This window comes from Capra hircus, chromosome 1 (assembly GCF_001704415.2).
Source record: "Capra hircus breed San Clemente chromosome 1, ASM170441v1, whole genome shotgun sequence".
In the NCBI taxonomy this organism is placed as follows: domain Eukaryota; kingdom Metazoa; phylum Chordata; class Mammalia; order Artiodactyla; family Bovidae; genus Capra; species Capra hircus.
Window position 1 is genome coordinate 106,102,671 of NC_030808.1, and position 26,713 is coordinate 106,129,383.

General features: G+C 40.4%; 2 protein-coding genes and 1 non-coding gene across 3 annotated transcripts in view; 1 reads left to right on the forward strand and 2 right to left on the reverse strand.

Annotated features, from left to right (window-relative positions):
• The window catches only part of PPM1L (protein phosphatase, Mg2+/Mn2+ dependent 1L), a 330,246-nt gene that overhangs the window by 159,642 nt on the left and 143,891 nt on the right, over positions 1 to 26,713 (reverse strand). The gene's annotated exons all lie outside the window — the stretch shown is intronic.
• Positions 1 to 26,713, reverse strand: part of LOC108636207 (39S ribosomal protein L37, mitochondrial-like) — a 214,585-nt gene that overhangs the window by 45,960 nt on the left and 141,912 nt on the right. The window lies entirely within an intron of this gene.
• On the forward strand, positions 111 to 183 carry TRNAC-GCA. Its single transcript has one exon. It is a non-coding gene; the product is annotated as a tRNA-Cys (tRNA).

The window sequence follows — 26,713 nt, forward strand, 5'->3', positions numbered from 1 at the left end:
CGTTAAACTGTGGTGAAAGATCCTAATTGCACACATCTATAAAGCTGACACCACTGATGCAACATTTTATGTTCTTAAGTTTTGTAAGGTCTTAGACTTTTTCTGGGGCTTTCCTGGTGGCTCAGAGGTTAAAGCGTCTGCCTGCAAAGCAGGAGACCCAGGTTCAATCCCTGGGTTAGGAAGATCCCCTGGAGAAGGAAATGGCAACCCACTCTAGTATTCTTGCCTGGAGAATCCCATGGACAGAGAAGCCTGTTGGGCTACAGTCCATGGGATCGCAAAGAGTCGGACACAACTGAGCGAATTCACTTACTTACTTAATGCAGAAGACTCGGGTTTGATCCCTAGGTCAGGAATATCTCCTGGAAGAGGAACTGGCAGCCCACTAAAGTATTCTTGGCCTGGGAAACCCCATGGACAGAGGAGCCTGGTGGCCTATAGTCCATGGGTTGAAAAGAGTCAGACACGACTGAGAACACATCACAGTCTATAGACATTACTAATCCTCCTTTGAAATGCCTTCTCCCATATATAATAAGGCTGCTCCTGGCTTGGGAGGACCCTTGCCTCTCCTGTGTTATGATTACTGTTTCCAAACATAAGGCATGCTTTTTAAAAAGGAAAGTAGTGGTATGTAGATTACATATATAGTCACAACCTCTGTCCAGAGACCTTCTCGCCCATTTTCATGGGTATTTACAAAGTAGCATTCAGGGAAACTGAGAAACAACTATCCAACAAAAAGTATTTCTTTGTATAAATATCTCATCCATTTTTATTGGTCCAAATGTAATAAGGATCCATAATTCTTCTTTATAAGTCATTTTAATGTCAAATATCCAAAGTAAAAGCAACTCTTAGGTCATAAATTTCATAATAAACAGAACCTAATAAAAACATGATCTAATGCTTTAAAAAGCAGTTCTTGAGTTGGCTTTAACAATTAAACGACCATTCAAGTTTAAAGACTAATAAAAACTGACAACTTTTTAAGGGTAAACACATTCAAATAGGTTTATATTTCAAACAAGAACCAAATAAAGAAAATAAAAAGATTTTCCTTCTTTGCTGAATATTCTCCGTCTGTCCCTCCAAATCATTCTCCACCATCTATGGTGCTCTATCCTGAGCTGCTGATCGGTACAGCAAGCAACAACTGGACTCTCTTGCCTTCTAGCTTCTCAGTGGGTTTGACTAATGGAGAGTAGGAGATTTGACTAAGGGGACTGGAATACAAAAGTAGGAAGTCAAGAAACACCTGGAGTAACAGGCAAATTTGGCCTTGGAATACGGAATGAAGCAGGGAAAAAGAGTTTTGCAAAGAGAACGCACTGGTCATAGCAAACACCCTCTTCCAACAACACAAGAGAACACGCTACACATGGATATCACCAGATGGTTGACACAGAAATCAGATTGATTATATTCTTTGCAGCCAAATATAGAGAAGCTCTATACAGTCAGCAAAAACAAGACCAGGAGCTGACTGTGGCTCAGATCATGAACTCCTTATTGCCAAATTCAGACTCAAATTGAAGAAAATGGAGAAAACCACTAGACCATTCAAGTATGACCTAAATCAAATCCCTTATGACTATACAGTAGAAGTGAGAAATAGATTTAAGGGACTAGATCTGATAGATGGAGTGCCTGATGAACTATGGATGGAGGTTCGTGACATTGTACAGGAGACAGGAATCAAGACCATCCCCAAGAAAAAGAAATGCAAAACAGCAAAATGGCTGTCTGAGGAGGCCTTACAAATAGCTGTGAAAAAAAAAGAAGGGAAGGGAAAAGCAAAGGGGAAAAGGAAAGATATACCCATTTGAATGCAGAGTTCCAAAGAATAGCAAGGAGAGATAAGAAAGCCTTCCTCAGCAATCAATGCAAAGAAATAGAGGAAAACAACAGAATGGGAAAGACTATAGAGATCTCTTCAAGAAAATTAGAGATACCAAGGGAACATTTCATGCAAAGATGAGCTCAATAAAGGACAGAAATGGTAGGGACCTAACAGAAGCAGAAGATATTAAGAAGAGGTGGCAAGAATACAAAGAAGAACTCTACCAAAAAGATCTTCACAACCCAGATAATCATGATGGTTTGATCACTCACCTAGAGCCAGACATCCTGGAATGTGAAGTCAAGTGGGCCTTAGGAAGCATCACTACAATCAAAGCTAGTGGAGGTGATGGAATTCCAGTTGAGTTCTTTTAAATCCTGAAAGATGATGCTGTGAAAGTGCTGCACTCAATATGCCAGCAAATTGGGAAAACTCAGCAGCGGCCACAGGACTGGAAAAGGTCAGTTTTCATTCCAATTCCAAAGAAAGGCAATGCCAAGGAATGTTCAAACTACCACACAATTGCACTCATCTCACATGCTAGTCAAGTAATGCTCAAAATTCTCCAAGCCAGGCTTCAGCAATACATGAACTGTGAACTTCCAGATGTTCAAGCTGGTTTTACAAAAGGCCGAGGAACCAGAAGTCAAATTGCCAACATCCGCTGGATCATCGAAAAAGCAAAAGAGTTCCAGAAAAACATATATTTCTGTTTTATTGACTATGCCAAAGCCTTTGACTGTGTGGATCCCAATAAACTGTGGAAAATTCTGAAAGAGATGGGAATACCAGACCACCTGACCTGCCTCCTGAGAAATTTGTATGCAGGTCAGGAAGCAACAGTTAGAACTGGACATGGAACAACAGACTGGTTCCAAATTGGGAAAGGAATCCGTCAAGGCTGTATATTGTCACCCTACTCTTTTAACTTATATGCAGAGTACGTCATGAGAAATGCTGGGCTGGAAGAAGCACAGGCTGGAATCAAGATTGTCAGGAGAAATATCAATAACCTCAGATATGCAGATGACACCACCCTTATGGCAGAAAGTGAAGAGGAACTCAAAAGCCTCTTGATGAAAGTGAAAGAGGAGAGTGAAAAAGTTGGCTTAAAGCTCAACATTCAGAAAACGAAGATCATGGCATCCTGTCCCATCACTTCATGGGCAATAGATGGGGAAACAGTGGAAACAGTGGCAGACTTTATTTTTCTTGGCTCCAAAATCACTGCAGATGGTGATTGCAGCCATGAAATTAAAAGACGCTTACTCCTTGGAAGGAAAGTTATGACCAACCTAGACAGCATATTCAAAAGCAGAGACATTACTTTGCCAACAAAGGTCCATCTAGTCAAGGCTATGGTTTTTCCAGTGGTCATGTATGGATGTGAGATTTAGACTGTGAACAAAGCTGAGCACCGAAGAATTGATGCTTTTGAACTGTGGTGTTGGAGAAGACTGTTGAGAGTCCCTTGGACTGCGAGGAGATCCAACCAATCCATCCTAAAGGAGATGAGTCCTGGGTGTTCTTTCGAAGGACTGATGTTAAAGCTGAAACTCCAATACTTTGGCTATCTGATGCAAAGAGCTGACTCACTGGAAAAGACCCTGATGCTGGGAAAGACTGAGGGCAGGAGGAGAAGGGGGCGACAGAGGATGAGATGGTTGGAGGGCATCACCAACTCAATGGACATGGGTTTGGGTGTACTCTGGGAGTTGGTGATGGACAGGGAGGCCTGGCATGCTGTGGTTCATGTGGTTGCAAAGAGTCGGACATGACTGAGCAAATGAACTGAACTGAACTCAGGAGGCTAAGAGGACAGTTAGGTTGAGACATTTATCTCCTTGGATTCCTCCCTGTGAGACCACAGACTGGCAGTGGCTACATTCCTGCTCCTGTTGAACAGTCGGCCTCTCACATCTCCAGCTCTTGCTGGTTTCCAATAACAGGATACCTGTGCCCCTTAAGGCTGACGCGTAGCATCAGCTTCCCACTGTCGCTAGCTCAGGACTCCTTCACCATCCCTTTTTGATTCCTCTTGTCTATGTCACACTGTTATTAATGGGCTTCCCTGGTAGCTCAGCTGGTAAAGAATCCACCTACAATGTGGGAGACCTGGGTTTGCTCCCTGGGTTGGGAAGATCCCCTGGAGAAGGGAATGGCTACCCACTCCAGTATTCTGGCCTGGAGAATTCCATGGACTGTATAGTCCATTGGGTTTCAAAGAGCTGGACACGACTGAGCACCATTCACTTTCACTTTTTCATTAAACATAGTGACAATACTTGGAAAGGAATTAGCAAGATGTGAGGAAAATGATTGAATCTCAGCAATAAATATAACAAAATATAATACACACATGTGAGTGCTCACTCATTCAGTCATGTCCAAGTCTTTGGACTGTAGCCCGCCAGGCTCCTCTGTGCATGGAATTTCCCAGGTAAGAATACTGAAGTGGGTTGCCATTTCCTTCTCCAGGGGATCTTCCAAATCCAGGGATCAAACCCAGGTCTCCTGCACTGCAGACAGATTCTTTATCACTGAGACACCTGGGAAGCCCCAGTACACACATAACTAAGAGCAAAAATATTACATTGCCAATTCAGAAAAATGAAGAAGCACAGAACAAATAAAAAATATAAACTTGAGAGAAAAAGAAGAAAGCATGCAGATACTTTATATGATAACCTCCTAAATATTATTGCTTAATTATTCTTAGTTTTTGATGTGAAAGGTCAATATTCCAGATTTATCCATGAACCAGTGTCAACTGTAAGAACATAATGATACCAGGTGAACAGGATTCAATGTGGAGTGTAACGAGATTGAGAACTACCAATGGACAGAACATGCCCTATAGAGCTGGAGTGGTAGGGTCAGAACAAGAATACTTATCCAGAAAGACACTGTTGTATATTAGAACTGGGAGAGAAAATGCAAAAGAAATTCAGTAGAGGTTAGGTTAACCTTATACGAAGTTAGGTTACCAAATCACATAGTTAAAATTACCCTTAAGATCCTTAGAAAGGGTCAGAGAAACACAATAGCATCTCTGTTGAGACCAAGTCAGCCAGCCTTTCCTCCAGCACTGGAACAGACCTTTATTTTTCTGCTGTGAACCAGATGAAAAAGTTGGAGCACGTTGTGCAGAATCACATATCTTTCAACACCAAAATCACACCCAGCATGGCAAGAAGCTCACAATTTAAGAGACACCAGGCCAGCAAGATGACTTAGGAACAGCAGGTGCACGTCTCACGCAACAGGTGCCCTCCAGGAACAGCACAAGGGAAAGGCTCACACCACAAACGATGCTGCCTGTCTGTCTCCCTCTCCCGTCTCTATTTCAGTCTCTCTCTGTCCCCCAACCCCACCCTGTTCCCTCCGTTTCCTTCTTTCCCTTTCTCCCCCTCTCTCTCCACTCCCAAACTATAATGTGCATACAACAATCAGCTACTGCAGTTGAACATGGTGGGAAAGATCTAGTTATAATGACAGCTGATAGCAATGTAGCACGGAGACTTTTAAAAGATAAGGTCAGTAAGAATTTGGCCCAATGATCTGAGCTCAGCTTCCCAATGCAATAGACTGTATTCTTACCCTTATCATCTTTCCCTCTTCTACACTAGAATTCTACTAAATATTTCCCTGAAACAGAGGGGAGACACATCATGGGTGAGGGGGGCGGGGGGCGTGTATGGAAACACTATGGCTCTAAAAGTCAAGAGACCTAGGCTCTAGGATGGCTGCACCCTACTAGTTTGTGAACATGAACATGTCCCAAGACTTTTCTAGGCCTCAGCTTTTCCTTTTTAGAAATATAAGCATATTATCCTAGACAATGATCTCTCCACGGTAATTTTCAGCTCTGCATTATGCCTTTCTTTCCCATACATCAAGTTTTGAAATCTTTTTTTCCTAGTACACAATGAATCTCTTGTGAAGTGTTACAGCCAAATGCTTAAGAGCTTGGGCTCTGAAGTACAATAAATCTGGGTTCAAATCCCAGCGCTGTCACTTTCTGTGACAAGGGGCAAGGTTGCTAACCTCTCTGACCTTGTGTTTTCCCTTCTAAGATGCAAGACAATAATACTCCTTTTGCAATAGGATTGCTATGAAGACAAAGAATACATATGAGTCACCTACCATAGTGTCTTGTAAGCTTTAAATAAATGTTATTATTGATGATGATGTTGTTACTAGAATAAAAATGGATTAAATGTTTGGTTAAAATGAAGCCCCAGAGGAATGGGAAGCATGTGATTTCTAGGGTATCAAACCAACACCCTTGCTTCATTAGCTCCTTGTGCCAATCCATGAAGCTCTCAGATAAAATCTTGTATAAGATATTGTGTCTATTCTGGCTTCACAGTCTAGGATAGGCTTCCAAAATACAGACAGCGGTCTGTGCTTAAATGGAAGTAGAAAACCTGTTTAAAACTGAGAATATTTGCTTGTATGAGAAGAGGTCAAAGCAGGTTATCTAGGATTTTATTCTGCTATAAAAATTTTTCTTTTAAGTTTAAAAAGTATATTTTAAAAGAGAGAAAGAGAAAGAGGTGAAATACCTAGAATTCAACTTCTGCTAATAGAAAGGTTGAGGACAAGAACTTACAAGGCATACAAGAGAGTTAATAAAACACACAAATTATTTGGTATTATGATATTAAATGATATTAATAATATTAAATATGATATTAGAGCATGTTTATTTTCATTAGCACTTGCCCACTGAAGAGCAATTTAATCCCAAACACAGAATCACTTCAAATTTAGAAAATGTAACTTAGTGACATTTACACAGTTTATTATTTTAATATTTACTTATTTGTATTTGGCTGCACAGGTCTTAGTTGCAGTATGGGAACTCTTAGTTGTGGGAATGACATTGTGGGAAAACTGTAACACTCTAGCCCTCCTTTCTCATTTATAAGTAGAACTAATATCATCTATTTAGTAAGTTTACATTATAAAGCATCAAGCACAATATCTGAAACATAGCCAGTGCTAGATAAAAGAAAGCTATGGGGAACATTGAGAAGTGAGATGAAAAAGGAAAAACCTAAGAGGTAGGTCCATAGTGGAAAACCATGGATACTGGAACTAAACAGACCTACCAAGTCTGATTCTTCTGAGTCTTCTTCCCCACCTCTGTAATTCTGTACAACTGTTGTAAAGATTAGAAACTGGAAATACAAGACAGTTAATTGGGAGTCTGGCACATAATAAGTGCACATAAATAGTGACTCTTGTCATCACTCCCACATTGCCTCAATTGTGAGTCTTCATGAAGGACTGCTGAACTGAATTAGAACTTTATTGTCAGAATCTCACTTTGCTGTCCTACCAGGAGGCACTGTTGGAAAAGAATCTGTCTGCCAACGCAGGAGACACAAAAGACATGGGTTCAATCCCCGGGTCAGGAAGATCTACTGGAAAAGGAAATGGCAACCCACTTCAGTATTCCTGCTTAGAAAATCCCGAGAATGAAGGAGCCTGGTAGGCTACAGTCCACGGGATCACCAAGAGCCAGACATGACTGAATATGCACATTGCCGGGCACTTGGGTTAGCCTGGCCCCCTGATAACCCAACAAGAAAGAGAAATGACAGCAAGCTATCAATGTAGTGAGGCCAGGTCCCAAGACTGTCCCAGTTTGTGCCTGTGGCTCAGCAGAGGTCAGAGTAACTGAGGCCTCAGGATTAAAAAGCAATCTCATGTGAGGTTGTTTCGCTGAATAATTTGTTAGGAATCCTTTTCATGAAGTTAGATCATTAAAATTCGCACCACAGCCATCTCTGAGAGAGCCCAAGGCAGGTCTCACTCCTCATTAATATAAATTAAATTCCTCAGGAGACACAGTGAGTCCTGCCACCTGACAAACAGTGTTGACATTTGCTGGATTTCCCTCTGACCTTTCTGGACTTAAGAAATATCTCCAAATATTAGCTATGAATAAGCTATTATTTTGGTTTGTACTTCACCTCTATCCCTGAGAGTAAAGCATTTTTGTCAACTTTGTTTTTTTAGAATGACCCTTCATTTAATGTGTCACCTTCCTTTTATGCTCACACATGAGGTCGTACATGCCAAAAGAGGAGCAAGTGTGAATGGAATAACAATTCTGGGGAATGATTCTTCATTGGAGATATTTTTCTCCTCCCTTAAGTAAAGACAGGTGATTTTTTTCTTCCTGAAAAGTCAAACCTAAAAATCTTTCATTTGGTATCTCAAATCCTAGAAGGAATATTAAAATGTAGATTAAAATAGCACTGTTTCTCCATTTTGTTATTAATAGAGCTCATTAAATTACACAGTTGTAAAATGTTAAGGGGGAGAAAGGTTCTTGCTAAGTGAGTGATTGGGTGGAGGTAGGATGCTGAGAATATTGTTACTAAAATATGCAAACATGAATGATCACCGGGGATAGTGTAGACTAGAGCTTTTCGCAGTGCCATTTCCCTGTTCCCCGCTATCAGTCTTGCTAATTATCACACCGCCATTCTGGTAGATGAATTTTGATGAATCATACAAGAAGGGATCTTTGAGATCACCTAATATAACCCACATATTACAAATCAGAAAGATGAAGTCTGCAGAGGAGAAGTCATTTGCTCAAAGCTTTAAAGCCCATTAGCAGTCAGAGCCAATGCCAGCACTGAGCTCTCTTGGTCTCTTTGCCCAATTCCATACTCCTTTATTATTAGGAATAAGGGTAAAGGCTATCTCCACTGTAGAGGTGCATGGAGGTGTGGGGGTCAGGAGGCTAAGAAAAGCAAAAAAGCACTATCTAGTCAGAGACTTCAGAGGCATCATCTGATGATGAAGCCCTGCAAAAGTCAATAATATGAGAAATGTCAGCCATTCATTGTGACTAGGGTAGTAATCAACCCAGCTGTAAGAAGTGATAATAGTCAAAGGAAGAAGGAAGAGTGTACATAAAGCTACACTCACTGTGAGCGCCCAACAGTAAAAACACAAAAAATAAAGCACTATATCTACTTGGTCATGGAATCATCTGATTATCTAAATAAAATTTCCAAATGACCTTCTAATAAGGCTAGAGAAGACCATAATGATTCCCATTAATCACAACTTGAATTATGATTGTGTCAAAATTTCCATCATAACTCCAGGCAAAGCTATCAGAAACACAATGCTCTCAGCCAATAAATGTCTTTGCATTTTTGACCGTAATATTGTAAAGAATGATTTTTGTCATTTTAAAACACTTTAGTAGTGGAAAATGAAACGTGAAGCATCATTGCTCACAATGGCTCCTATACTTACTTTTTAAAGGGGGTAGGAAGGTTATAATCTCGAACATGTCATCAATCTTCATGATGACATATTTCTACCCTAAGAATTGATTTGCTATGAGTAAATGGAATTAAACTTCCTTTAAAAAATAAATGTAATTTGATCAATTATTTGCCCAAGATTCAGTTCTTAACTTTGGATACTTAAATACAATCACTAGAGAAAAAAGAAAAACACAAATGGAAAATAAAATTTAAGTTTTAATTAAAAAGATGTGCAGCTGAATTGATTTATAAAATAAACTATAATCCTCTAAAATAATTTTTTTCAACTTATAAAATAATATACTGAAAGGCATTGGAAGTTAAAGATTTTTTCCCACACACTATTATTTGTATGTGTGCATGCAAGCTCAGTCTCTCAGTCATGTCTGACTCTTTGCGAACCCATGGACTGTAGCCCACCAGGCTGCTCTGCCCATGGAATTTTCCAAGCAAGAATACTGGAGTGGGTAGCCATTTCCTGCTCCAGGGGATCTTCCTGACCTAGGGAGTGAACCCATGTCTCTTGCATCTCCTGCACTGGCTGGTGGATTCTTTACACTGCATCACCAGGAAGGCTCTCACACTATTGTTTAATTCTAAGTAAAATTATAAGGAAGGAATTGAGGAAAAAGAATACTAAAAATGCATTTTCCCCCAAAATCAATTCAATAAATATCACTGAACAACCTATAACATGCAAAGCTTTCCTCTAGATGTTTCATACAATCCCTGAAGGAACTTTCAGTCTAGCTCTGGACTAAATTAAAAAATAATAGTAGCAATAACTATGATACTCAATGTAACATGGTGGGGGGCGGGGCGTGAATCAGAGAAGCTTAAAGAAAAAGCAGCATTGGAGAGGGGACTTTAGGAAGGTAGACATTAGTAAAGATAGGAGAGGACAATAAACAGAGAGTGGAGCAACATCTTGGTACTAAGATAGCCATTAAAAAACTCTGGCTGGGGCTTCCCTGGTGACTCAATGCTAAAGAGTCCACCTGCCAAGGCCAACGCAGGAGACACGGGTTCAATCTCTGCTCCAGGAAGGTCCCATGTGCCACAGAGCAACTGAGCCCGTGTGCCACAACTGCTGAGCCTGTGCTCTAGAGCCTGGGAGCTGCAACTATGGAGCTTATGAGCCACAACTACTGAAGCCTGAGAGCCCCTGCTCCACAAGAGAAGTCACTGCAATGACACTGTGCATCACCAACTAGAGAGCAGACGCCACTCGCAGCAGCTAGAGAAAAGCTCATGCAGCAATGAAGACCCAGCACAGCCAAAATTTTAAAAAGTAAATAAAATTATTTTTAAAATTTTTGGTTGGTGGAGGAGGGTCCTGCTAACAATATTAGACCACCTTACACTGTTGTTAAACTACATTTCTCCATTTATAAAGCATTTTCTCCTTTTCCTCCCCCTCCGCCTCCCCGCTTCCTTATCCTTCTTCCTTAATAGATAGTAGCGGTTTGGGTGACACTCCTGATATCCTTACTGAGATGACATACCCAAAGGATCAAGAACCCCAAACAAAGCACTCTTCTATAAATTTCTCAGAAACTCTATAAGTGTCACATTCTAAGGTACAGAATGGACAATTATTATTCCCACTGGGCACAAAACAAGTTCAGAAAGCACAGTGAGGACCCAAATGAAAGCTGTAGGTGAAGAGTAGCACTGTGGGAACTCTGGCAGGTCTTCAAAACTGACAACTTAAGAGCTTTTTCCACCAGGCTCACCGAAGTGAGGACAAAGTTCAGAGTGAGGCTGTACACAGTAAGGTCCCAAGACACATCTAACCCCTGTTCTTAAGCAATAATGTGAATGTAACATCAGATAGAAGCTATGAAAATTGACTTAACTTCCCTAAGGCAGAGGATAATAAAAGACACAGGAGAAAAAAAAAGACATATAGTTTGGCAAAAAGGAATAAAAATAGGTAATAATAAGTTAACAAGGTCTTATAAAGTGAATTACAATATAATTCACTTTATAGTGAATTCTAGTAATCTAGAATTTAAAAATCATTAGATCCATGTTTCTGAACTGATCATAATGCCTGGTTATGGGAAAATCGAATCTCCTGAAGGCAGATTTGTCATTGAGTATACATATATATATATTTTTTTTTGAATGGTTTTTTTTAATGGTACAAACACTTTCATTTATTTATTTAATTTTTGGCCACATTCCACAGCATTGAGACCTTAGTTCCCTGACAAGGGATAAAATCTATGCAGTGGAGTCCTAACCACTGGTGTCTCCATGCTTAGTCACTCAGTCTTGTCCAACTCTCTGCAACCCCATGGACTGTAGCCCACCAGGTGCTTCTGTCCATGGGGATTCTCCAGGCAAGAATACTGGAATGGGTTGTCATGCCCTCGTCCAGGGGATCTTCCCAACCCAGGGATTGAACCCAGGTCTCCGCAATACAGGTGGACTGGACTGACAGGCGTGTATATTTTTTATAAAAAATAAAGAAAAAAGGTACACTAACAAAATGGGCAAAGCCAACATCCTTTGTGGTTGTTTGCCCGGTTGTTAAACAAGATTCTATATCTACTGAACTGAAGAATGAGTAATATGCCAGGCATCTGGGGATTAGATGGTTCCTATCTCAGCTCCACTAACTGGCTTTGCAATCTTGGGCAAAATACCTCACCTCTTCAGGTCTTTGTTTCTGACCTGAAAAATAAAGCAATTCACCTGAGTTATATTTATGGGTCCTTCTTCTCTAATAGAGTCTATTCATTCCCAAGTTTTTGGACATATGAGAAAGAATTCAAAAGATCACATGAGCCATTTTCCCTTAGTATATTATTACAAAACTTGTACATATGAAAATCTAAAATGCATACAGAACAGGTGAGTCAAGCACCACGGACCCAAAATAACACCCTATACTTATAGCACTTTAGCGTTTCAAAGTGCATTTTCATGTATCTCCCACACCTTAAAGGCACACTCATACATACTTGCAACAGAAACAGAAAGCAATCTAAATTTTCCGTGCAATAGTGGAGATATTAAAATAGCAATAGAATTTCAGTGTAGTGTTTCTATCAGTGCTATGGTGCATGCTACAAGGTTCATCATTTTTTACGTCATTTTTACACCATGATTTTACTTTGGCAAAATAGACAAAACAAATTACATAACTCAGCTAAATGTACTTCAAGTAAGGTACATTATCTTAAACCACAGTTCAGTTCAGTCGCTTGGTCGTGTCCCACTCTTTGCAACCCCATGAATCTCAACACGCCAAGCCTCCCTGTCCCTCACCAACTCCCGGAGTTCACTCAGACTCATGTCCATCAAGTCAGTGATGCCATCCAGCATCTCATCCTCTGTCGTCCCCTTCTCCTCCTGCCCACAATCGCTCCCAGCATCAGAGTCTTTTCCAATGCGTCAATTCTTCTCATGAGGTGGCCAAAGTACTGGAGTTTCAGCTTCAGCATCATTCCTTCCAAAGAAATCCCAGGGCTGATCTCCTTCAGAATGGACTGGTTAGATGCCCTTGCAATCCAAGGGACTCTCAAGAGCCTTCTCCAACACCACAGTTCAAAAGCATCAATTCTTCGGTGCTCAGCTTTCTTCACAATCCAACTCTCACATCCATACATGACAATTGGGAAAACCACAGCCTTGACTAGATGGACCTTTGTTGGCAAAGTAATGTCTCTGCTTTTCAATATGCTATCTAGATTGGTCATAACTTTTCTTTCAAGGAGTAAGCGTCTTTTAATTTCATGGCTGCAGTCACCATCTACAGTGATTTTGGAGTACAAAAAAATAAAGTCTGACACTGATTCCACAGTTTCCCCATCTATTTGCCATGAAGTGATGGGACCGGATGCCATGATCTTCGTTTTCTGAATGTCGAGCTTTAAGCCAACTTTTTCACTCTCCTCTTTCACTTTCATCAAGAGGCTTTTGAGTTCCTCTTCACTTTCTGCCATAAGGGTGGTGTCATCTGCATATCTGAGATTATTGATATTTCTCCCGGCAATCTTGATTCCAGCTTGTGCTTCTTCCAGCCCAGCGTTACTCATGATGTACTCTGCATATAAGTTAAACAAGCAGGGTAACAATATACAGCCTTGATGTATTCCTTTTCCTATTTGGAACCAGTCTGTTGTTCCATGTCCAGTTCTAACTGTTGCCTCCTGACCTGCATACAAATTTCTCAGGAGGCAGGTCAGGTGGTCTGGCATTCCCATCTCTTTCAGAATTTTCCACAGTTTATTGGGATCCACACAGTCAAAGGCTTTGGCATAGTCAATCAAGCAGAAATAGATGCTTTTCTGGAACTCTCTTGCTTTTTCGATGATCCAATGGATGTTGGCAATTTGATCTCTGGTTCCTCTGCCTTTTCTAAAACAAGCTTGAACATCTGGAAGTTCACGGTTCATTTATTGCTGAAGCTTGGCTTAGAGAATTTTGAGCATTACTTGACTAGCATGTGAGATGAGTGCAATTGTGCAGTAGTTTGAGCATTCCTTGGCATTGCTTTTCTTTGGGATTGGAATGAAAACTGACCTTTTCCAGTCCTGTGGCCACTGCTGAGTTTTCCAAATTCGCTGGCATATTGAGGGCAGCACTTTCACAGCATCATCTTTCAGGATTTGAATGAGCTCAACTGGAATTCCATCACCTCCACTAGCTTTGTTCGTAGTGATGCTTCCTAAGGCCCACTTGACTTCACATTCCAGGATGTCTGGCTCTAGGTGAGTGATCACACCATTGTCATTATCTTGGTCTTCAGGATCTTTTTGGTATAGTTCTTCTTTGTATTCTTGCCACCTCTTCTTAATATCTTCTGCTTCTTTTAGGTCCATACAATTTCTGTCCTTTATCAAGCCCATCTTTGCATGAAATGTTCCCTTGGTATCTCTAATTTTCTTGAAGAGATCTCTAGTCTTTCCCATTCTGTTGTTTTCCTCTATTTCTTTGCACTGATTGCTGAGAAGGCTTTCTTATCTCTCCTTGCTATTCTTTGGAACTCTGCATTCAAATGGGTATATCTTTCCTTTTCTCCTTTGCTTTTCGCTTCTCTTCTTTTCACAGCTATCTGTAAGGCCTCCCCAGCCATTTTGCTTTTTTGCATTTCTTTTCCATGGTGATGGTCTTGATCCCTGTCTCCTGTACAATGTCACGAACCTCACATAGTTCATCAGGCACTCTATCTATCAGATCTAATCCCTTAAATCTATTTCTCATTTCCACTGTATAATCATAAGGGATTTGATTTAGGTCATACCTGAATGGTCTAGTGGCTTTCCCTACTTTGTTCAATTTCAGTCCGAATTTGGCAATAAGGAGTTCATGATCTGAGCCACAGTCAGCTCCTGGTCTTGTTTTTGTGGACTGTATAGAGCTTCTCCATCTTTGGCTGCAAAGAATATAAACTACACTGAAGGTTAAAGATAACTTAGACACTCATAGGGTAAAGCCTTTACTTTGGGATCACTGACCAACTGACTGCGGGTTAGACAACAGGGGATAATCTTGGTCCATCAGTTTGATATAGGAAGTTCTATAAATAAAACAATTTCATCCACTTTCACCTTCATATTTTGACATCTGGAGACTGGTTTTGGAACCAGGAAAATGACAGATAAGACTGAAGAGGAAATGCTATTTGGTTCATGTCCCAGGGATATTATTTAACAAAAGTGCTGAGTGAGCTATTTCAATAGCTCAGCAAGAGAGAAGGCGAATGCACTATATGCTATTTATGATGCTTTTAGAAACATCCCAGGAGTTATCCATTTTGGCAGCTTATACACATTCCTTTAGGCATTTTCCTGTATTGGTTCCCTGCCTTCTATATAGAGAAAAGTTTTATCCATTGCAAGAAAGAAAGGCAATAAGAAGTATATGCATTTTGATGATGATAAGAAAGCAAGTGCAATATATTTTGAGAAACATGGTCAGGAAGTGAAGATATCTTGCTTCTGTGAATTACTGACCACAGCCTTCTTTGATCTGCTATGTGATATTTTACATGCATTGATCACATATATACATATTTTATAGCTTTATACATTATATGTTATATTATTACACAGTTTTACCTGAAAACTATTAAGAAAAAATTATGAAGATCTTTTTCAAAAAACCAGAAACTTATATTAAAAATATATATATAGTGATACAGCAAAAAAAATTTGATTTCTACTGAAATGACTGATATTTATTTCCTGCTATCAATAAATGTCAGGAATCTAACTGTAATCTCCCCTGTCCAGAAATGAAGATATATGGTAAAAAACCTAAATTCTATCTTCTTTCTAATCTCCTTGAAAGTGAAAGTGAAGTTGCTTAGTCATGTCCAACTCTTTGCGACCCCATGGACTGTAGCCTAACAGGCTCCTCTGCACACGGAATTTTCCAGGCAAGAGTACTGGAGTGGGTTGCCATTGCCTTCTCTAATCTCCTTAAAAAGTGCTAAAAACTTAAACATTCCAAGAGAAGTATTATCAATTGCTGAGTAGATCCTTTGAGCCAAATTATAAATTCACTTTACTTAAAATCTGCAGCAGAGAGTTTTTTACACATTGCATTACTTGGTTTGAAGATACATTAATGTTGGTTTAAAATATTCATGAGATTTTCCTGGTAAAGAATCCACCTGCAATGCAAGAGACTCAGGTTCAATCCCTGGATTGGGAAGATCCCCTGGAGGAGGAAACGGCAACCCATTGTAGTATAATTGCCTGGAGAATCCCATGGACAGAGGAGCCTGGTGGGGTATAGCCCATGGGGCTGCAAAAGAGTCAGACATGACTTAGTGACTAAATAATGACAACCAAATATTCATAGAGAAGTTAATTAGGCTTAGAAATAAACTTATAAATTCTAAAATATATTTCCATTGCATAATAGCAGTCCAGGCACGCCATGTCCAGCTCTTTGCAACCCTACAGACAATAGCCCGCCAAACTACTCTGTCCATAGGATTCTCCCGGCAAGAATACTGCATTGAGTTGCCATTTCCTAAACAAGGGAGCTTCCCAACCTAGGAATGGAACTCCCCTCTCTAAAGTCTACAGGCGGGTTCTTTACCACTAGCGCCACCTGGGAAGACCCAGTCCAGGCATCTTACAGTCTATTCTGACCAGTTCAGTCTCTCAGTCTTGCCTGATTCTTTGCAAACTCATGGATTGCAGCACACTAGGGTTCCCTGTCCATCACCATATCCTGGAGATTTTGCAAATTCATGTCCATAGAGTCAGTGATGCCACACAACCACCTCATCCTTGTCCTTCTCCTCCTGCCTTCAATATTTGCCAGCATCAAGGTCTTTTCTAATGAGCTGGCTCTTCACATCAGGTGGCCAAAATACTGGAGCTTCAGCTTCAGCATCAGTCCTTCCAATGAATTTCAAGACTGAAATCCTTGCTGTCCAAGAGATTCTCAAGAGTCTTCTTCAACACCACAGTTCAAAAGCATCAATTCTTCAGCACTCCGCTTTCTTTATGATCCAACACTTACATCCGTACACGACCACTGGAAAAACCATAGCCTTGACTAGACGGACCTTTGCTGGCAAAATAATATCGCTGCTTTTTAATATGCTGTCTAAGTTGGTCATAGCTTTTCTTCCAAGGAGCAAGCGTCTTTTAATTTCATGGCTGCAGTCACCATCTGCAGTGATCTTGGAGCCCCACAAAAATAAAGTCTGTCACTGTTTCCATTTTTTACCCATCTATTTACCAAGGAGCGATGAGATTGGGTGCCATCATCTTAGTTTTCTGAATGCTGAGTTTTAAGCTGGCTTTTTCACTCTCCTCTTTCACTTTCATCAAGAGGCTCTTTAGTTCCTCTTCACTTTCTGCCATAAGGGTGGTGTCATCTGTGTACCTGAGGCTATAGATATTTCTCCCAGCAATCTTGATTCCAGTTTATGTTTCATCCAGTCTGGCATTTCACATAATGTATACTGCATATAAGTTAAGTAAGCAAAGTAAGTGTCACATATAAGTAAGTGACAATATACAGCCTTGACATATTCAATTTCCCAATCTGGAATCAGTCTATTGTTCATGTCTAGTTAGTTGTAACTGTTGCTTCTTGACCTGCATACAGATTTCTCAGGAGGCAGGTAAGGTGGTCTAGTATTCCCATCTCCTGAAGAATTTACCACAGTGTGTTGTGATATATACAGTCAAAGGCTTTAGCATAGTCAATGAAGCAGAAGTAGATTTTTTCTGGAACTCTCTTGCTTTTTGGATCAATCTCTTGTTCCTCTGCCTTTTCTAAACACAGCTTGAACATCTGGAAGTTCTCAATTCACAGACTTTTGAAGCCTGGCTTGGAAAATTTTGAGCATTCTTTTTGTGTGTTGAGATGAGTGCAATTGTATGGCAGTTTGAACATTCTTTGGCATTGCTTTTCTTTGGGATTGGAATGAAAACTGACCTTTTCCAGTCCTGTGGCCACTACTGACTTTTCCAAATTTGCTGGCATATTGAGTGTAGCACTATCACAGCATCATCTTTTAGGATTTGAAATAGCTCAGCTGGAATTCTATTACCTCCACTAACTTTGTTCGCAGTGATGCTTCCCTACGGCCTACTCGACTTTGCATTCTAGGATGTCTGGCTCTAGGTGAGTGATCACACCATCATGGTTATCTGGGCCACAAAGATCTGTTTTGTATAGTTCTGCTGTGTGTTTCTGCCACGTCTTCTTAATATCTTCTGTTTCTGTTAGGTCCATACCATTTCTGTCCTTTATTGTACCCATCTTTGCATGAAATGTTCCCTTGGTATCTCTAATTTTCTTGAAGAGATCTCTAGTCTTTCCCATTGCATTGTTTTCCTCTATTTCTTTGCATTAATCACTTAGGAAGGCTTTCTTTCTTTCCTTGCTATTCTTTGAAACTCTGCATTCAGATGGATATATCCCTCCTTTTCTCCTTTGCCTTTGCTTCTCTTCTTTTCTCGGCTATTTGTAAGGGCTCCTCAGACAACCATTTTGCCTTTTTGCATTTCTTCTTCTTGGGGATGGTTTTGATCACTGCCTCCTGCACAATGTTACAAACCTTCTTCCATAGTTCTTCAGGCACTCTGTCAGATCTAATCCCCTGAATCTATTTGTCACTTCTACTGTAAAATCATAAGGGATGTAATTTAGGTTAGACCTGAATGGTCTAGTGGTTTTCCCTACTTTCTTCAATTTAAGTCTGAATTTTGTAATAAAGACTTCATGATCTGGGCCACAGTCAGCTCCCAGTCTTGTTTTTGCTGACTGTATAGAGCTTCTCCATCTTTGGCTGCAAAGAATATAATCAATCTGATTTTGGTACTGACCATTTGGTGATGTCTATGTGTGGAGTTGTCTCTTGTGTTGTTGGAAGAGGGTGTTATTTTGATGATCTACTACTATTTCCTGGTGGCTCAGGCAGTCAAGAATCCTTCTGCAATGCAGAAGACCTGGGTTCGCTCCCAAGTTGGGAAGGCCCCCTGGAGGAGGGCATGGTAACCCACTCTAGTATTCTTGCCTGGAGAATCCCCATTGACAGAGGAGCCTGGTGGGCTACAGTCCTTGGGGTCACAAAGAGTCAGACATGACTGAGTGACTAAGAACACAGCACTGCTAATCTAGAGGTGATCAGTAACCTACTTGGCCTGCTTACATGAGTATATTTATATTTTTCTTCACAAATGTTTTTGGACCACACCATGCTGCTTGTAGATCTTAATTCCCCAACCAGGGGTTGAAACCCAGGCCCCAAGGATGGAACCCTGAAGTCCTAGGATGGCCAGGCTTCCCAGGTGACACTAATGGAACCTGCCTGCCAATGCAGGTTCGATCTCGGGGTCTGGAAGATACCCTGCAGGGAGGGCATGGCAACCCACTCCAGCATTCTTTCCTGGAGAATCCCATGGACAGAGGAGCCTGGCAGGCTACAGTCCACAGGGTCACAAAGAGTCTGACATAACTGAAGCAATATAGTACGCATGCATGTAGGGAACTCCCCACAACTTTTTAGTAAGGTTTTTATTATAAAATTTTAGCAATTAGGAATTAGGAGAGGGAGCCCTTACTGTTCATGCAACTGAAGAATAATTTATGATACCTTAGGTTGGGTCAGAGAAGGGGTGAAGATAGGGAGTGGGAGGCTGGAGGCATGGACAAAAGATATGAGGATGGCCAGGGTACCCACATTGCTCCTACCCTCTGAGCACCTGCCCCATCCCTACCGTACTCAAAATCTGATATGCTGGAGGGGATACAGGTAAGAGAAATAGTAAGCAAAGCATCTGCTTTCTCAAAAATTTCACTTAATTGGCAGATAATTACTTTACAATATTGTGATGGGTTTTGCCATAGATCAACATGAATCATCCATAAGCATACATGTGTCCCCTCCCCCCTGAACCCCCTGACCTCTTCCCTCCCCACCCCATCTGTCCTGGTTGTCACAGAGCACCAGCTTTGGGTGTCCTGCTTTACACATCAAACTTCCACTGGCTATCTATTTTACATATGGTAATGTATATGTTTCAGTGTGATTCTCTCAAATCATACCACCCTCTCCTCCTCCCACTAAGTTCAGAAGTCTGTTCTTTATGTCTGTGTCCCCTTTGTTGCCCTATACATAGGATCATTGGTACCATCTCTCTAGATTCCACATATATACGTTAATATATGATATTTGTCTTTCTCTTTCTGACTTACTTTGCTCTGTATAATAGGCTCTAGGTTCATCCACCTCATTAGAATTGACTCAAATGTGTTCCTTTTAATGGCTGAGTAATATTCCATCTTTTGACAAAGCTCCACACTGACCCTGATGACTGGAAGAGAACATCTTGGGGAGATGTTAATACAAACTCGGGGAACAAAGGGTTCTGAGGTCCTATAATCTTGGGTAGTGCTACACACTAAATCTCCCTCCATGGGACTTGGCATATCAGCACAGTAAATTTTCCAAGGTTAACAATAAATCCTATTATGAGTATGGACACTTTAGTAGAGTGACCAAACTTTTAAGAGCGTTAACTGAAAACTAAATTTTCAAGTACAAGGTTATTTACTTGGTAATGGTGACATAGTAAGTATTAAATGTGTTAGTTTACTCAAAAGCCACCAACAGTCCTGCTAAAACAATCTATACCACAGCGGTCCTACAGCACACAGGCCACAGAGCAAAATGACTGCTTAACTGCTAATGTCTCTGGAGAAATAAGGCCACTTGCTACTCCTTAAATGTCTTTTCTTTCCTGTCACCAAACCTTTGCTCTTGCTTTTTGCTCTGCCAGGAATGTACTCCCCACTATTATGTCTCCAAATGTCAGTCTTACTTTACTAACTCATATAGACCTGTCTACCTAAATGCCAGCTTCTCCATGAAGCTTTTCCAGATGGTCCACAACTGGTTGGCTTCTGCCTCCTTTAAAATAGACCCCAGGACTTCCCTGGCAGTCCAGTGGTTAAGACTCCAAGTTTCCAATGCAAGTAGCATGGATTCAATCTTGGTCAGGGAAATTCCTCACATCATGCAGCCAAAAGAATAAATAACTAGAAATCTAAAAATAAAAATAAAATAGACCACCCCCACCCCAACCCCCGCAACCACTGTGTCTATCTCTTAAAGCAATAATCTTATTCTTATTTCATGACCACAGTTCTTCTAATCTCATCTTCCCATTAGATGATAAATTCTTTAGGGATAGGCACTATGTCTTCCCCCTATATAGATAAAGAAAAATGTAGCCATTTATTTAAGGTCACATAAGTAGTAGCATCTACTTCCATAGTGGCTCAGATGGTAAAGAATCTGCCTGCAATGCAGGAGACCCAGGTTCAATCCCTGGGTTGGGAAGATCCCCTGGAGAAAGGAATGTCTACTCACTCCGGCATTCTTGTCTGGAGAATTCCATGGACAGGGGAGCCTGGCAGGCTACAGTCCACCTGGTCACAAAGAGTTGGACATAACTGAGCGACTTTCACGTTTCATATAACTAGTACATGGCAGTGTTGGGATTCACATGAGACCTGTCTAATCTCCAAACCCAGGCCCTTTCTCCTATTCTCTATCCTCTCACAACCTCTCGGACAGCAAGGCAGTGGTTCCTATGGCAATAAAAGGAACACAGTCTCCTCCTATTAGGACAGGCAGGAGAAAAATTCTACCTTTCTGTCCTAACTCAGTGCTTGGCTTCTGACTCAATGTTTTAACTCTACCTTCTGCTTTTAAAGCTTTATTTCTCCAAACATATTCTGGAAAATAAAAGCAATGAAAGGCATAATATTTTTTTAAAATAACTTTATGAGCAACTGTAGGCTAAACAAAGTTAGACATGCTGATTGCTTACTGCAGAACTCTGCAGATCATTTAATATGCTAAAGGAGATCAGTCCTGGGTGTTCATTGGAAGGACTGATGTTGAAGCTGAAACTCCAGTACTTTGGCCACCTGATGCAAAGGGCTGAGTCATTTGAAAAGACCTTGATGCTGGGAAAGATTGAGGGCAGGAGGAGAAGGGGACGACAGAGGATGAGATGGCTGGATGGCACCAACGACTCAATGGACGAGTTTGAGTGAACTCCGGGAGTCAGTGATGGACAGGGAGGCCTGGCGTGCTGCAGTTCATGGGGTCACAAAGAGTCAGACATGACTGAGCAACTGAACTGAACTGAAGCAGCATTATGCAGTTTTAGTATATATAGTTTCTATTTTAGAAGGTATAGGATATTAACACATATTTTATTATGTATGAATGAACAGAACTCTCCTTTATAAATTTCATCTAATAGAGCTGTACCTTATTTTAACAGCATCATTTTACTACATAATAGCAACAAATTCATTTCAAAACCATTTAATGACACATATAATAAGAAATCCCATAACCAAATGCTGTAGGATTTAATGTTACTAGTATTTAAAACTAGCAACAACCTACTTTGTGCCAGCAAGTGAGTGATTAAGTGCTACCCATACCGTGTCTGACATTTAATGAGGGAGTCACATGGATATAGAATATGTTTCACTCCATGATTAATATAGGTTCCCTATATTTAGTTTGTACTTGAACATTTCATCTTTTCTTCCCATCGCTGAACCCAGCCAAGGACATGGGACAAATGTGATGACTAAAATCAGGAAGTTTTGATGAATGAAACAGATGAGAAAAAGATTGACTCTTCAAAGAGAAAATGAGACTTTTCCCCTATTATCATTTTTAGACAAGTTGCAGCTATTTAAAATAAACTAAAATAACATTGGTAACTTCTGAGGAGGGCAACTGAGTGACCTGGGGATAGCAAGAGATAGGAACTTTTCATATATACACTTTTATACCTGTATGGATAGAACTGCGGTCCCCTAAAAGAGATCTGTTCAAGTGTTAATACCCCTGATATCTGCGAACACGAGGTCACAGTGCATTGAGGTGGGCCCTGATCCAATGACTGATGTCCTTATAAGAAGGGGAATTGGACACAGACACAGAGTGGTGCACAGGGAGAACCTCATGTGATGACAGAGGCAGAGACTGTGGCGATACAGTTGCAAGCCAGGGACACCAGGACTACTGCTCAACCAGCAGAAGCTAGAGGGAAAAGGAAAAATTCTTTACTAGAGCTTCTAGAGACCAGGGTCCTGCCAACATCTTGACTTCAGACGAGCAGCTTTCAGGACTCTGAGAGAAATTTCTGTCGTTTAAAGCCACCCACCGTTTGTGTCACTGTGTGTGGCAACCCTAAGAAACTAATACAAATCTGCTTTGCAAAGTGACAACACCATGTATTCAAAAATTAATCAAATTAAGATAAAGTAAGCTCAAGAGAATGAAAACACAAGCCACAGACCAGGAGAAGAGCAAGAAGATATATCTGATAAAAGACTTCACTAAAAATATACAGAGAACTCTTAAAATTAAACAATAAGAAAACAGACAATCTGACTAAAAATGGGCTCAAGACCTTAATAGACACCTCACGAAGAAGATATATAGATGGCAAATAAGTATATAAAACATGCTCCATTCATATGTCCTCAGGGAAACGCAAATTTAAAAACAAGATACTGCTACATACCAATTTGAATAGCCATATCTGGGACAATAACACCACCAGAGAAACACTGGTGAGGATGTCAAACAACAGAATTCTCATTCACTGCTGGTGGGAATGCAAAATCATATGGTCATTCTGAAAGACAGGCAATATCTTACAAAACTAAATATACTTTTACCACACAGTCCAATAATCATACTACTTTGTATTTATCCAAAGGAAATGAAAATTATATCCAGACAGAAATGTGCATATGGACAGCTATAGTAGCCTTATTCATAATCACCAAAACTAGGAAGCAACCAAGATGTCCTTCAGTAGTTAAATAAATAAATAAGCTATGGCGCATCCAGACAATGGAATAGTATTCAGCACTAAAAAGAGAAGAGCTACCAAGCCACGAAAAGACACAGAGGAAACGTCAATGTACATTACTAAGTGAAAGAAGCCAATCCGAAAAAGATTCCAACCATATGACATTCTAGAAAAGGTGAAACTCTGAAGACAGCACAGAGATCAGTGATTGTCAAGGGTGAGGGGAGGGGGAGGGATGAACAGGCAGAGCACAGAGGGGTTTTAGGACATGAAACTCCTTTGTACGATATTACCATGGTGGATGTATGTCATTACACATTACACATTTGTCCAAACCCACAGAATATACAACACTGAGGAGTAAACCATAGTGCGAACTAGGGACTGAGTGATGAGGTGTCACTGCAGGGTCATTACCTGTAGCAAATGTATCACTCGGTGGGCAGTGTTGATGACGACAGAGCCATGCACGTGTGGAGACAGGGAGTGTATGGGAAATCTCTGCACTTTCTACTTAGTTTTGCTGTAAACATGAAGCTGCTCTAAAATACAAAGTCTAATAAAAATATTTTTACTTCCTTAAGCAAGCCAAAGTTCTACCCTTTTTTATACTACAGTTTAGTAATCATCTCGGAGAAGGCAATGGCACCCCACCCCAGTACTCTTGCCTGGAAAATCCCATGGACGGAGGAGCCTGGAAGGCTACAGTCCATGGGTCGCTGAGAGTTGGACATGACTCAGTGACTTCACTTTCACTTTTCACTTTCATGCATTGGAGAAGGAAATGGCAACCCACTCCAGTGTTCTTGCCTGGAGAATCCCAGGGACGGCGGAGCCTGGTGGGCTGTCATCTATGGGGTGGCACAGAGTTGGACACGACTGAAGTGACTTAGCAGCAGCAGCAGCAGCAGTAATCATCTTAAACCCATGACTAAAATATGCACACTTTTTGTCAAAGCTTTCCATGTTCCTTTGTTCATTCATTCATTCAAACTTCAACTAAGTACTTACTCTGGGCCAGATATGGTAGACTGGGAAAGGTTCCAGAGAATCCAGAAATAAGATATTCCTGGTCCTTTAGAATGATGTCTACTCTTTAAAATAATCATAGAGGAACTATATCAATTTAGTAGCAAAAGCATTACTTATCTATCTTGGGGAATTAAAATTAAGATAAAATTTTCAAGTGCTATTCAACCATGTACATGAGACAGATTATATTTCTTCTTCCCTCCGCTCAAAGATTAACGATATCAAAAGTATACTATTTACTTGACTTGTTCAAGAAGCATCTTGGGCAATAAGACAAAAATTACAAGAGAGTGAGATCACTGGATATGTACCATGGCATGAAAACACTGAAGAACTCTGAAAAAGGAAGACGTTAAGAACAAAACAACAAAAAAAGCCACTTAAGAGAACAGTTCAAAATGGAACTAGACTCTGAAATCACTAAAACTCTGCTGTTAAGAGAATGAAAACTGGAGGTGAATGAGTCATATGACATTGGAGGATTCTTCTATCTTAAAAAAGAAGGGAAGGAAGGTCTTAAAATTATTCTGAAAAGATACAGGTCAAGAACAGAATTAGGTACAAATCCGGCTCAACTGTCCTCCCCTAACCTTCTGTTCCTGTGCTCTTGTCAAATTAAGAAAAAATTGATAACTCAGTTTCCAGAAATTGACAGTAATAATTCATTCTCATAAAAAAAAAATTGGAAGGACACATTTAAAAGAAATGTGACCCTCTCTTGGAACCAGGTCCTCAATCTTCTTAAAGGAAAAATAGAACAAAAGTAATAAACATAATGTAACACACAGCTTCATATCCAAAAGATTACTGCTCCATCCTGTAGTTAAAATCTCTGCAAAAAAATAGTACAGTTTTCCTTAGTGCCTAATTAGATGTATGCATTGGTATGCTTTAAGATAAAGAAAAACATTACCTTAGAGAGAGTGGTATTTTTTAAATGGCTGAGAAAGTAGGAAAAAAACCCAAAAAGCTACTCCCTATATTAAGAATCACATGCTAGCAAACATTTGAAAAATTACCATAAAGAAAAACAAAGAACTACTTTCCTATGAAATATACACCAAGTTTCACTATATCTCCAAATCCTAGTATCACTATATTTAGGGAGTTGAATGTGTATCATTGGAAGATAACGGAGGAAAGGGATAAAGCTGCAAACTGGATTGGAGGGGAGGAGGGCTGTCGGGCTATACTCCGCAGACCTACAAGGCTGTGCTTGCCCAGCTTCAAGACTGAAGAAAGAGCCCAGAGTCCTCAATAGAGACATTAATGGTTGAATATGGATGAGGGAGCTTACATGTCTGACGCAGGTCCTGGTGCAACACACTGCCGTGTGCAGCTAACAGCATGCAGGACATGGCAGCAGTCTTGGCTCCCGGAGCAGGAAGGGGAGATTACCAGTTATAGTTATAGGGGAATTGATGTCAGGAGGGCTCATGAGTCACCAGAGAAACCAGCAGAGGGGCATGCCTCTCACTGTCCCTTTGATAAGAATGCTCATTAGCTGGGGTCTGGGGCAAGTTCATAGGAAGGTCAGTCATGTATCAGGGTATCAGCGAAGCAGGCACTGGTCAAGCAGGGGAATGTACAGAGAACAAGAGAGCAACCATCTTGAGGGGCCTGACCGTACAAGGACCTGTGGTTACGTTTTCTGCCTCAATATCAACAATGCCCAGAATCAATTTCATTAGATCAACCTTAAACTGCTGTCAGATTAAGAACGGGTTTCAGCAGAGGACAGAGATACTACAGGAAAACTTTTTCTCTCTCTGTACTGGTATTTAATAGAAACTTCGGATATATCTAAGTAATGATTCAAGTGCATTTAAGACTCCTTACTGTGAAAAAAGAAAAGAAAAGAAACTGCAGAATGCTCTTTCCCAACTAATATGAAGTAGTAGGAATACATATTTGGGAGAAGAATCATTTCAACTGCTAACTTAATAGCAATGAAACCTCCACTTCACTGCAGTAAAACATTATGGCAAACCCCCTTCCAGAGGCTGTTATTGCATTTCTCCTTCAGAAATGTATATACTCAATCAGGAAGTGTTCTCAAAAAGTACCAAATAAGCCTTTCCAAGGAAGCTTGTTTTCTGAACTCTTCACCCTACATAATTTTTAACTTTTTTCTCCTCTCTATTTTCCTAATTTTAACTTAATTGGGTGTGAATCCAAAAACATGTGTT